Below are 10,000 nucleotides of genomic sequence, written 5' to 3'. Positions count from 1 at the left end.
CCCACCGGCCTCTGACTGATTCTTAGAACGGACGGAAAGAGTCGGGCAAGCCTGTCAAAGCTTTGAGCGAATGTCAAAAGCTTTAGACTTCCGCGAACTCTCCGGCTTGCACTGAGACGCGAGGTCGATGTGCTAAGCACCACGGGGCCCCTTTCGCCTGCAGGTCCCGAGCCGCCAACATGTTCTTAGTATCGTGTTCTCCAATCCTGGGTGACGGGCACCGCAGGGAGGCAGAGCCATCGCACTTGCCGGGTGGCAGAGGAAGGACCGGACTATGTACAATAGCGGCCAACGACTCCCAGAGCCGGTTGTGCGGCGTCTGCTCTCAGCCTAAGAGGCTTCTGGGAGTGCTCAGGCAAGGGTCAGCCTGCACCCTTGCTGGCAGCACCCAGGGGAACCAGGACGCTTGCATCTCTCGCCTTCATTTTCGACACAAGCGCCTGAGGAGGGACGCCACCCCTCCCCTTGCGTCAAGAGACCTCCCCACCAGCCTCTGACTGATTCTTAGAACGGACGGAAAGAGTCGGGCAAGCCTGTCAAAGCTTTGAGCGAATGTCAAAAGCTTTAGACTTCCGCGAACTCTCCGGCTTGCACTGAGACGCGAGGTCGATGTGCTAAGCACCACGGGGCCCCTTTCGCCTGCAGGTCCCGAGCCGCCAACATGTTCTTAGTATCGTGTTCTCCAAACCTGGGTGACGGGCACCGCAGGGAGGCAGAGCCATCGCACTTGCCGGTGGCAGAGGAAGGACCGGACTATGTACAATAGCGGCCAACGACTCCCAGAGCCGGTAGTGCGGCGTCTGCTCTCAGCCTAAGAGGCTTCTGGGAGTGCTCAGGCAAGGGTCAGCCTGCACCCTTGCTGGCAGCACCCAGGGGAACCAGGACGCTTGCATCTCTCGCCTTCATTTTCGACACAAACGCCTGAGGAGGGAAGCCAACCCTCCGTGTGTCAAGAGACCGTCCCCCGCCCCGGCCTCCGACTGATTCTTAGAACGGACGGAAAGAGTCAGGCAAGCCTGTTAAGACTTCCGCGAACTCTCCGGCTTGCACTGAGACGCGAGGTCGATGTGCTCAGCACCACGGGGCCCCTTTCGCCTGCAGGTCCCGAGCCGCCAACATGTTCTAAGTATCGTGTTCTCCAAACCTGGGTGACGGGCACCGCAGGGAGGCAGAGCCATCGCACTTGCCGGGTGGCAGAGGAAGGACCGGACTATGTACAATAGCGGCCAACGACTCCCAGAGCCGGTAGTGCGGCGCCTGCTCTCAGCCTAAGAGGCTTTTGGGAGTGCTCAGGCAAGGGTCAGCCTGCACCCTTGCTGGCAGCACCCAGGGGAACCAGGACGCTTGCATCTCTCGCCTTCATTTTCGACACAAACGCCTGAGGAGGGAAGCCAACCCTCCGTGTGTCAAGAGACCGTCCCCGCCCCGGCCTCCGACTGATTCTTAGAACGGACGGAAAGAGTCAGGCAAGCCTGTTAAGACTTCCGCGAACTCTCCGGCTTGCACTGAGACGCGAGGTCGATGTGCTCAGCACCACGGGGCCCCCTTCGCCTGCAGGTCCCGAGCCGCCAACATGTTCTAAGTATCGTGTTCCCCAAACCTGGGTGACGAGCACCGCAGGGAGGCAGAGCCATCGCACTTGCCGGGTGGCAGAGGAAGGACCGGACTATGTACAATAGCGGCCAACGACTCCCAGAGCCGGTAGTGCGGCGCCTGCTCTCAGCTTAAGAGGCTTTTGGGAGTGCTCAGGCAAGGGTCAGCCTGCACCCTTGCTGGCAGCACCCAGGGGAACCAGGACGCTTGCATCTCTCGCCTTCATTTTCGACACAAACACCTGAGGAGGGAAGCCAACCCTCCGTGTGTCAAGAGACCGTCCCCGCCCCGGCCTCCGACTGATTCTTAGAACGGACGGAAAGAGTCAGGCAAGCCTGTCAAAGAATTGAGCAGATGTCAAAATCTTTTAAGACTTCCGCGAACTCTCCGGCTTGCACTGAGACCCGAGGTCGATGTGCTCAGCACCACGGGGCCCCTTTCGCCTGCAGGTCCCGAGCCGCCAACATGTTCTAAGTATCGTGTTCCCCAAACCTGGGTGACGAGCACCGCAGGGCGGCAGAGCCATCGCACTTGCCGGGTGGCAGAGGAAGGACCGGACTATGTACAATAGCGGCCAACCACTCCCAGAGCCGGTAGTGCGGCGTGCGAGGTCTGCTCTCAGCGGAAGAGGGTTTTGGGAATGCTCAGGCAAGGGCCAGCCTGCACCCTTCCTGGCCGCTCCCACGGGAACCAGGCTACTTGCAATCCTTTCCCCCAATAGCAAGTGCCTTTTGGAGGGACGGCCGGAGTCAACGTGGGGTTTGCCCGCCCTCCAAAGTGTCAAGAGACCGCCGCACAGGCCTCTGACTGATTCTTAGAACAGGCAGCAAGAGTTGGGTAAGTCTGTCGAAAATTTGACAAAGTGTCAAAAATTAGACTTCCGAGAGCTCTTGGGCATGCACACAGGCCTGTCATTCAAGTGCTCTGCCCGCGGAACCGTTTTTTCGGATGCCTTTCAAAGTGGTCCCGCGCCGCCATTTTGTTCTAAAAATCGTGTTCCCAGAAATCTCCGGGTACCCCGCCAACCTCACTGTGTCACAATGTCAAGTGGCACTGAATGGGTCTGAATTTCAAATTCGACTGCTTCGCTCTGGAACTCGAACCCGGCAAAACCGTTTGGATTTTTCCCGTCCAGACTTCCGCGGCAGACAAAGTTAAAGTTTTCGGGCTGCAGACTCAAAACGACATCTGGCCAACCGCCGGGCTCAATTCGCCCAGTTCCTCCGGCACTTCGGAACTCATGTTCGGCATGAGTTTTTGAATCTTTCCCGATGCTTCGGCATTTTCCTCCGCTGACACTTAGAATATTTTTCACACTTGGCCGAAAATTTTTCTAAGTTTTTCTGGTTACTGATTTCTTCTTTTCGGGCATTTTTCTAAGTTTTCTTGGTTACTCATTTCTCATTTTCAAACATTTTTCTAAGTTTTTCTGGTTACTGATTTCTTCTTTTTGGCATTTTTCTAAGTTTTCTTGGTTACTCATTTCTCATTTTCAAACATTTTTCTAAGTTTTTCTGGTTACTCATTTCTCATTTTCAAACATTTTTCTAAGTTTTTCTGGTTACTGATTTCTTCTTTTTGGGCATTTTTCTAAGTTTTCTTGGTTACTCATTTCTCATTTTCAAACATTTTTCTAAGTTTTTCTGGTTACTGATTTCTTCTTTTTGGGCATTTTTCTAAGTTTTCTTGGTTACTCATTTCTCATTTTCAAACATTTTTCTAAGTTTTTCTTGGTTACTCATTTCTCATTTTCAAACATTTTTCTAAGTTTTTCTGGTTACTGATTTCTTCTTTTTGGGCATTTTTCTAAGTTTTCTTGGTTACTCATTTCTCATTTTCAAACATTTTTCTAAGTTTTTCTGGTTACTCATTTCTCATTTTCAAACATTTTCTAAGTTTTTCTGGTTACTGATTTCTTCTTTTGGGCATTTTTCTAAGTTTTCTTGGTTACTCATTTCTCATTTTCAAACATTTTTCTAAGTTTTTCTGGTTACTCATTTCTCATTTTCAAACATTTTTCTAAGTTTTTCTGGTTACTCATTTCTGCTTTTCCAACGTTTTACTAAGTTTTGCTGGTTACTGAGTTCACACTTTTAAACATTTTCGGGCATTTTTCTACGTTTTTCATGTTACTCATTTAGCACTTTCAGGCACTTTCCTAAGCTTTCCTGCTTACTGATTTCACACTTTTAAGCATCTTCGGGCATGTTCCCTAAGTTTTGCAGTTCATTCGTTTGGGACAGTCAGGCAGCTTTCCTAAGCTTTCCTGGTAACCGAATTCACATTGTTGAGAACTTTGGAACCCTTCCCTAAGCTGTGCTGGTTACTCACTTTACCTCTTCAGACACTTGCCCCCGTTGTGACAGAGACCACTTCCCGACTCGGGAAATGCACCAAATTCGGCCTGAACTCAGAGGGCAGTCCCCCCTCGAAGGCGTGGAAGTCGGCAGAATCGCCGGGTCAAATCCGGCTGAGCTACCCGGCTTGGAAGCCTCAAAGTCGGTATGAGCTGTCAGTTTCACTCCCATCCCCGTTTGGACCACTTCCCGACTCGGGAAATTCACCAAATTCGGCCTGAACTCAGAGGACAGTCCCCCCTCGAAGGCGTGACAGTCGGCAGAACCGCCGGATCAAATCCGGCTGAGCTACCCGGCCCCGAAGCCTCAAAGTCGGTAAGAGCTGTCAGGTTCACTCCCATCCCCGTTTGGACCACTTCCGACTCGGGAAATTCACCAAATTCGGCCTGAACTTATACAACAGTCCCCCCTCGAAGGCGTGACAGCGGCAGAACCGCCGGATCAAATCCGGTTGAGCTACCCGGCTTGGAAGCCCCAAAGTCGGTAAGAGCTGTCAGGTTCACTCCCATCCCCGTTTGGACCACTTCCCGACTCGGGAAATTCACCAAATTCGGCCTGAACTTATACAACAGTCCCCCCTCGAAGGCGTGACAGTCGCAAGAACCGCCGGATCAAATCCGTGAGCTACCCGGCTTGGAAGCCCCAAAGTCGGTAAGAGCTGTCAGGTTCACTCCCATCCCCGTTTGGACCACTTCCCGACTTCGGAAATTCACCAAATTCGGCCTGAACTTAGAGGACAGTCCCCGCTCGAAGGCGTGGAAGTCGGCAGAATCGCCGGGTCAAATCCGACTGAGCTACCCGGCCCCGAAGCCTCAAAGTCGGTAAGAGCTGTCAGGTTCACTCCCATCCCCGTTTGGACCACTTCCCGACTCGGGAAATTCACCAAATTCGGCCTGAACTTAGACAACAGTCCCCCCTCGAAGCCGTGGCAGTCGCTAGAACCGCCGGATCAAATCCGGTTGAGCTACCCGGCTTGGAAGCCCCAAAGTCGGTATGAGCTGTCAGGTTCACTCCCATCCCCGTTTGGACCACTTCCCGACTTCGGAAAATCACCAAATTCGGCCTGAACTCAGAGGGCAGGCCCCCCTCGAAGGCCAGGCATTCGGCAGAACCGCCGGGTCAAATCCGACTGTGCTACCCGGCCCCAAGCCTCAAAGTTGGTATGAGCAGTCAGGTTCACTCCCATCCCCGTTTGGACCACTTCCCGACTTAGGAAATTCACCAAATTCGGCCTGAACTTAGAGGAGAGTCCCCGCTCGAAGGCGTGGAAGTCGGCAGAATCGCCGGTCAAATCCGACTGAGCTACCCGCCCCGAAGCCTCAATGTCGGTAAGAGCTGTCAGGTTCACTCCCATCCCCGTTTGGACCACTTCCCGACTCGGAAATTCACCAAATTCGGCCTGAACTTAGACAACAGTCCCCCCTCGAAGCCGTGGCAGTCGCTAGAACCGCCGGATCAAATCCGTTGAGCTACCCGGCTTGGAAGCCCCAAAGTCGGTATGAGCTGTCAGGTTCACTCCCATCCCCGTTTGGACCACTTCCCGACTTAGGAAAATCACCAAATTCGGCCTGAACTCAGAGGGCAGGCCCCCCTCGAAGGCCAGGCATTCGGCAGAACCGCCGGGTCAAATCCGACTGTGCTACCCGGCCCCAAAGCCTCAAAGTTGGTATGAGCAGTTAGGTTCACTCCCATCCCCGTTTGGACCACTTCCCGACTTAGGAAATTCACCAAATTCGGCCTGAACTTAGAGGGAGTCCCCGCTCGAAGGCGTGGAAGTCGGCAGAATCGCCGGGTCAAATCCGACTGAGCTACCCGCCCCCGAAGCCTCAATGTCGGTAAGAGCTGTCAGGTTCACTCCCATCCCCGTTTGGACCACTTCCCGACTCGGGAAATTCACCAAATTCGGCCTGAACTTAGACAACAGTCCCCCCTCGAAGCCGTGGCAGTCGCTAGAACCGCTGGATCAAATCCGTTTGAGCTACCCGGCTTGGAAGCCCCAAAGTCGGTATGAGCTGTCAGGTTCACTCCCATCCCCGTTTGGACCACTTCCCGACTTAGGAAAATCACCAAATTCGGCCTGAACTCAGAGGGCAGGCCCCCCTCGAAGGCCAGGCATTCGGCAGAACCGCCGGGTCAAATCCGACTGTGCTACCCGGCCCCAAAGCCTCAAAGTTGGTATGAGCAGTTAGGTTCACTCCCAAACCCGTTGGGACCACTTCCCGACTTAGGAAATTCACCAAATTCGGCCTGAACTTAGACAACAGTCCCCCCTCGAAGGCGTGACAGTCGGTAGAACCGCCGGGTCAAATCCGGCTGAGCTACCCGATTTGGAAGCCTTCAACACAAAACCCATCCGGCAATGCCACTCAAAAAGGGCCCAAATTCAGAAACACCCCCTTCAATAGGTACCACTTCCTCGGAGACACTACCGGACACGCTCCCCTCGGCGAAAATTAAGCCCCCACCACTAACTGAAGCCAACCGCAGCCCCAACTTCAACGGAGAAATCAGTAACCAATTCAAAAATGCACTTGGTTACTGATTGTACTGCTTCAAAAATATTCTAAGTGTCGCTGGTTACTGATTTGTACTGCTCCAAAAATATTCTAAGTGTCACTGGTTACTGATTTGTACTGACTCAAAAATATTCTAAGTGTCGCTGGTTACTGATTTGTACTGACTGAAAAATATTCTAAGTCGCTGGTTACTGATTTGTACTGAAAATATTCTAAGTGTCAGTGGTTACTGATTTGTACTGCTCCAAAAATATTCTAAGTGTCGCTGGTTACTGATTTGTAATGCTCCAAAAATATTCTAAGTGTCGCTGGTTACTGATTTGTACTGCTTCAAAAATATTCTAAGTGTCAGCGTTACTGATTTGTACTGCTTCAAAAATATTCTAAGTGCGCTGGTTACTGATTTGTACTGCTTCAAAAATATTCTAAGTCAGTGGTTACTGATTTGTACTGCGTCAAAAATATTCAAGTGTCGCTGGTTACTGATTTGTACTGCTCAAAATATTCTAAGTGTCGCTGGTTACTGATTTGTACTGCTTCAAAAATATTCTAAGTGTCGCTGTTACTGATTTGTACTGCTTCAAAATATTCTAAGTGTCAGTGGTTACTGATTTGTACTGCTCCAAAAATATTCTAAGTGTCGCTGGTTACTGATTTGTACTGCTTCAAAAATACTGATTTGTACTGCTTCAAAAATATCCTAAGTGTCGCTGGTTACTGATTTGTACTGCTTCAAAAATATTCTAAGTGTCAGTGGTTACTGATTTGTACTGCTCCAAAAATATTCTAAGTGTCGCTGGTTACTGATTTGTACTGCTTCAAAAATATTCTAAGTGTCAGTGGTTACTGATTTGTACTGCTCCAAAAATATTCTAAGTGTCGCTGGTTACTGATTTGTACTGCTTCAAAAATATTCTAAGTGTCAGCGGTTACTGATTTGTACTGCTTCAAAAATATTCTAAGTGTCAGTGGTTACTGATTGTACTGCTTCAAAAATATTCTAAGTGTCGCTGGTTACTGATTTGTACTGCTCAAAATATTCTAAGTGTCAGTGGTTACTGATTTGTACTGCTCCAAAAATATTCTAAGTGTCGCTGGTTACTGATTTGTACTGCTTCAAAAATATTCTAAGTGTCAGTGGTTACTGATTTGTACTGCTTCAAAAATATTCTAAGTGCTGGTTACTGATTTGTACTGCTTCAAAAATATTCTGTCAGTGGTTACTGATTGTACTGCTTCAAAAATATTCTAAGTGTCGCTGGTTACTGATTTGTACTGCTCCAAAAATATTCTAAGTGTCGCTGGTTACTGATTTGTACTGCTTCAAAAATATTCTAAGTGTCGCTGTTACTGATTTGTACTGCTCCAAAAATATTCTAAGTGTCGCTGGTTACTGATTTGTACTGCTTCAAAAATATTCTAAGTGTCGCTGGTTACTGATTTGTACTGCTTCAAAAATATTCTAAGTGTCGCTGGTTACTGATTTGTACTGCTTCAAAAATATTCTAAGTGTCGCTGGTTACTGATTTGTACTGACTCAAAAATATTCTAAGTGGGGCTGGTTACTGATTTGTACTGCTCCAAAAATATTCTAAGTGTCTTACTGATTTGTACTGCTTCAAAAATATTCTAAGTGTCAGCTGGTTACTGATTTGTACTGCTTCAAAATATTCTAATGTCAGTGGTTACTGATTTGTACTGCTTCAAAAATATTCTAAGTGTCACTGATTTGTACTGCTTCAAAAATTCTAAGTGTCAGTGTTACTGATTTGTACTGCTTCAAAAATATTCTAAGTGTCGCCGGTTACTGATTTGTACTGCTTCAAAAATATTCTAAGTGTCAGTGGTTACTGATTTGTACTGCTTCAAAAATATTCTAAGTGTCGCCGGTTACTGATTTGTACTGCTTCAAAAATATTCTAAGTGTCAGTGGTTACTGATTTGTACTGCTCCAAAAATATTCTAAGTGTCGCTGGTTACTGATTTGTACTGCTTCAAAAATATTCTAAGTGTCAGCGGTTACTGATTTGTACTGCTTCAAAAATATTCTAAGTGTCAGTGGTTACTGATTTGTACTGCTTCAAAAATATTCTAAGTGTCGCTGGTTACTGATTTGTACTGCTTCAAAAATATTCTAAGTGTCTGTGGTTACTGATTTGTACTGCTTCAAAAATATTCTAAGTGTCGCTGGTTACTGATTTGTACTGCTCAAAATATTCTAAGTGTCACTGATTTGTACTGCTTCAAAAATATTCTAAGTGTCGCTGGTTACTGATTTGTACTGCTTCAAAAATATTCTAAGTGTCAGTGGTTACTGATTTGTACTGCTTCAAAAATATTCTAAGTGTCGCTGGTTACTGATTTGTACTGATTCAAATATTCTAAGTGTCAGTGGTTACTGATTTGTACTGCTTCAACAATATTCTAAGTGTCGCTGGTTACTGATTTGTACTGCTTCAAAAATATTCTAAGTGTCAGTGGTTACTGATTTGTACTGCTTCAAAAATATTCTAAGTGTCGCTGGTTACTGATTTGTACTGCTCCAAAAATATTCTAAGTGTCGCTGGTTACTGATTTGTACTGCTTCAAAAATATTCTAAGTGTCGCTGGTTACTGATTTGTACTGCTCCAAAAATATTCTAAGTGTCGCTGGTTACTGATTTGTACTGCTTCAAAAATATTCTAAGTGTCGCTGGTTACTGATTTGTACTGCTTCAAAAATATTCTAAGTGTCAGTGGTTACTGATTTGTACTGCTTCAAAAATATTCTAAGTGTCGCTGGTTACTGATTTGTACTGACTCAAAAATATTCTAAGTGGGGCTGGTTACTGATTTGTACTGCTCCAAAAATATTCTAAGTGTCGCTGGTTACTGATTTGTACTGCTTCAAAAATATTCTAAGTGTCAGCGGTTACTGATTTGTACTGCTTCAAAAATATTCTAAGTGTCAGTGGTTACTGATTTGTACTGCTCAAAAATATTCTAAGTGTCGCTGGTTACTGATTTGTACTGATTCAAAAATATTCTAAGTGTCAGTGGTTACTGATTTGTACTGCTTCAACAATATTCTAAGTGTCGCTGGTTACTGATTTGTACTGCTTCAAAAATATTCTAAGTGTCAGTGGTTACTGATTTGTACTGCTTCAAAAATATTCTAAGTGTCGCTGGTTACTGATTTGTACTGCTCCAAAAATTTTCTAAGTGTCGCTGGTTACTGATTTGTACTGCTTCAAAAATATTCTAAGTGTCGCTGGTTACTGATTTGTACTGCTCCAAAAATATTCTAAGTGTCGCTGGTTACTGATTTGTACTGCTTCAAAAATATTCTAAGTGTCGCTGGTTACTGATTTGTACTGCTTCAAAAATATTCTAAGTGTCAGTGGTTACTGATTTGTACTGCTTCAAAAATATTCTAAGTGTCGCTGGTTACTGATTTGTACTGACTCAAAAATATTCTAAGTCTGGTTACTGATTTGTACTGCTCCAAAAATATTCTAAGTGTCGCTGGTTACTGATTTGTTCAAAAATATTCTA

The sequence above is a fragment of the Hemiscyllium ocellatum genome (assembly GCF_020745735.1).
Source record: "Hemiscyllium ocellatum isolate sHemOce1 chromosome 15 unlocalized genomic scaffold, sHemOce1.pat.X.cur. SUPER_15_unloc_28, whole genome shotgun sequence".
Classification (NCBI taxonomy): domain Eukaryota; kingdom Metazoa; phylum Chordata; class Chondrichthyes; order Orectolobiformes; family Hemiscylliidae; genus Hemiscyllium; species Hemiscyllium ocellatum.
Note: the sequence above shows the minus strand (reverse complement) of the source record.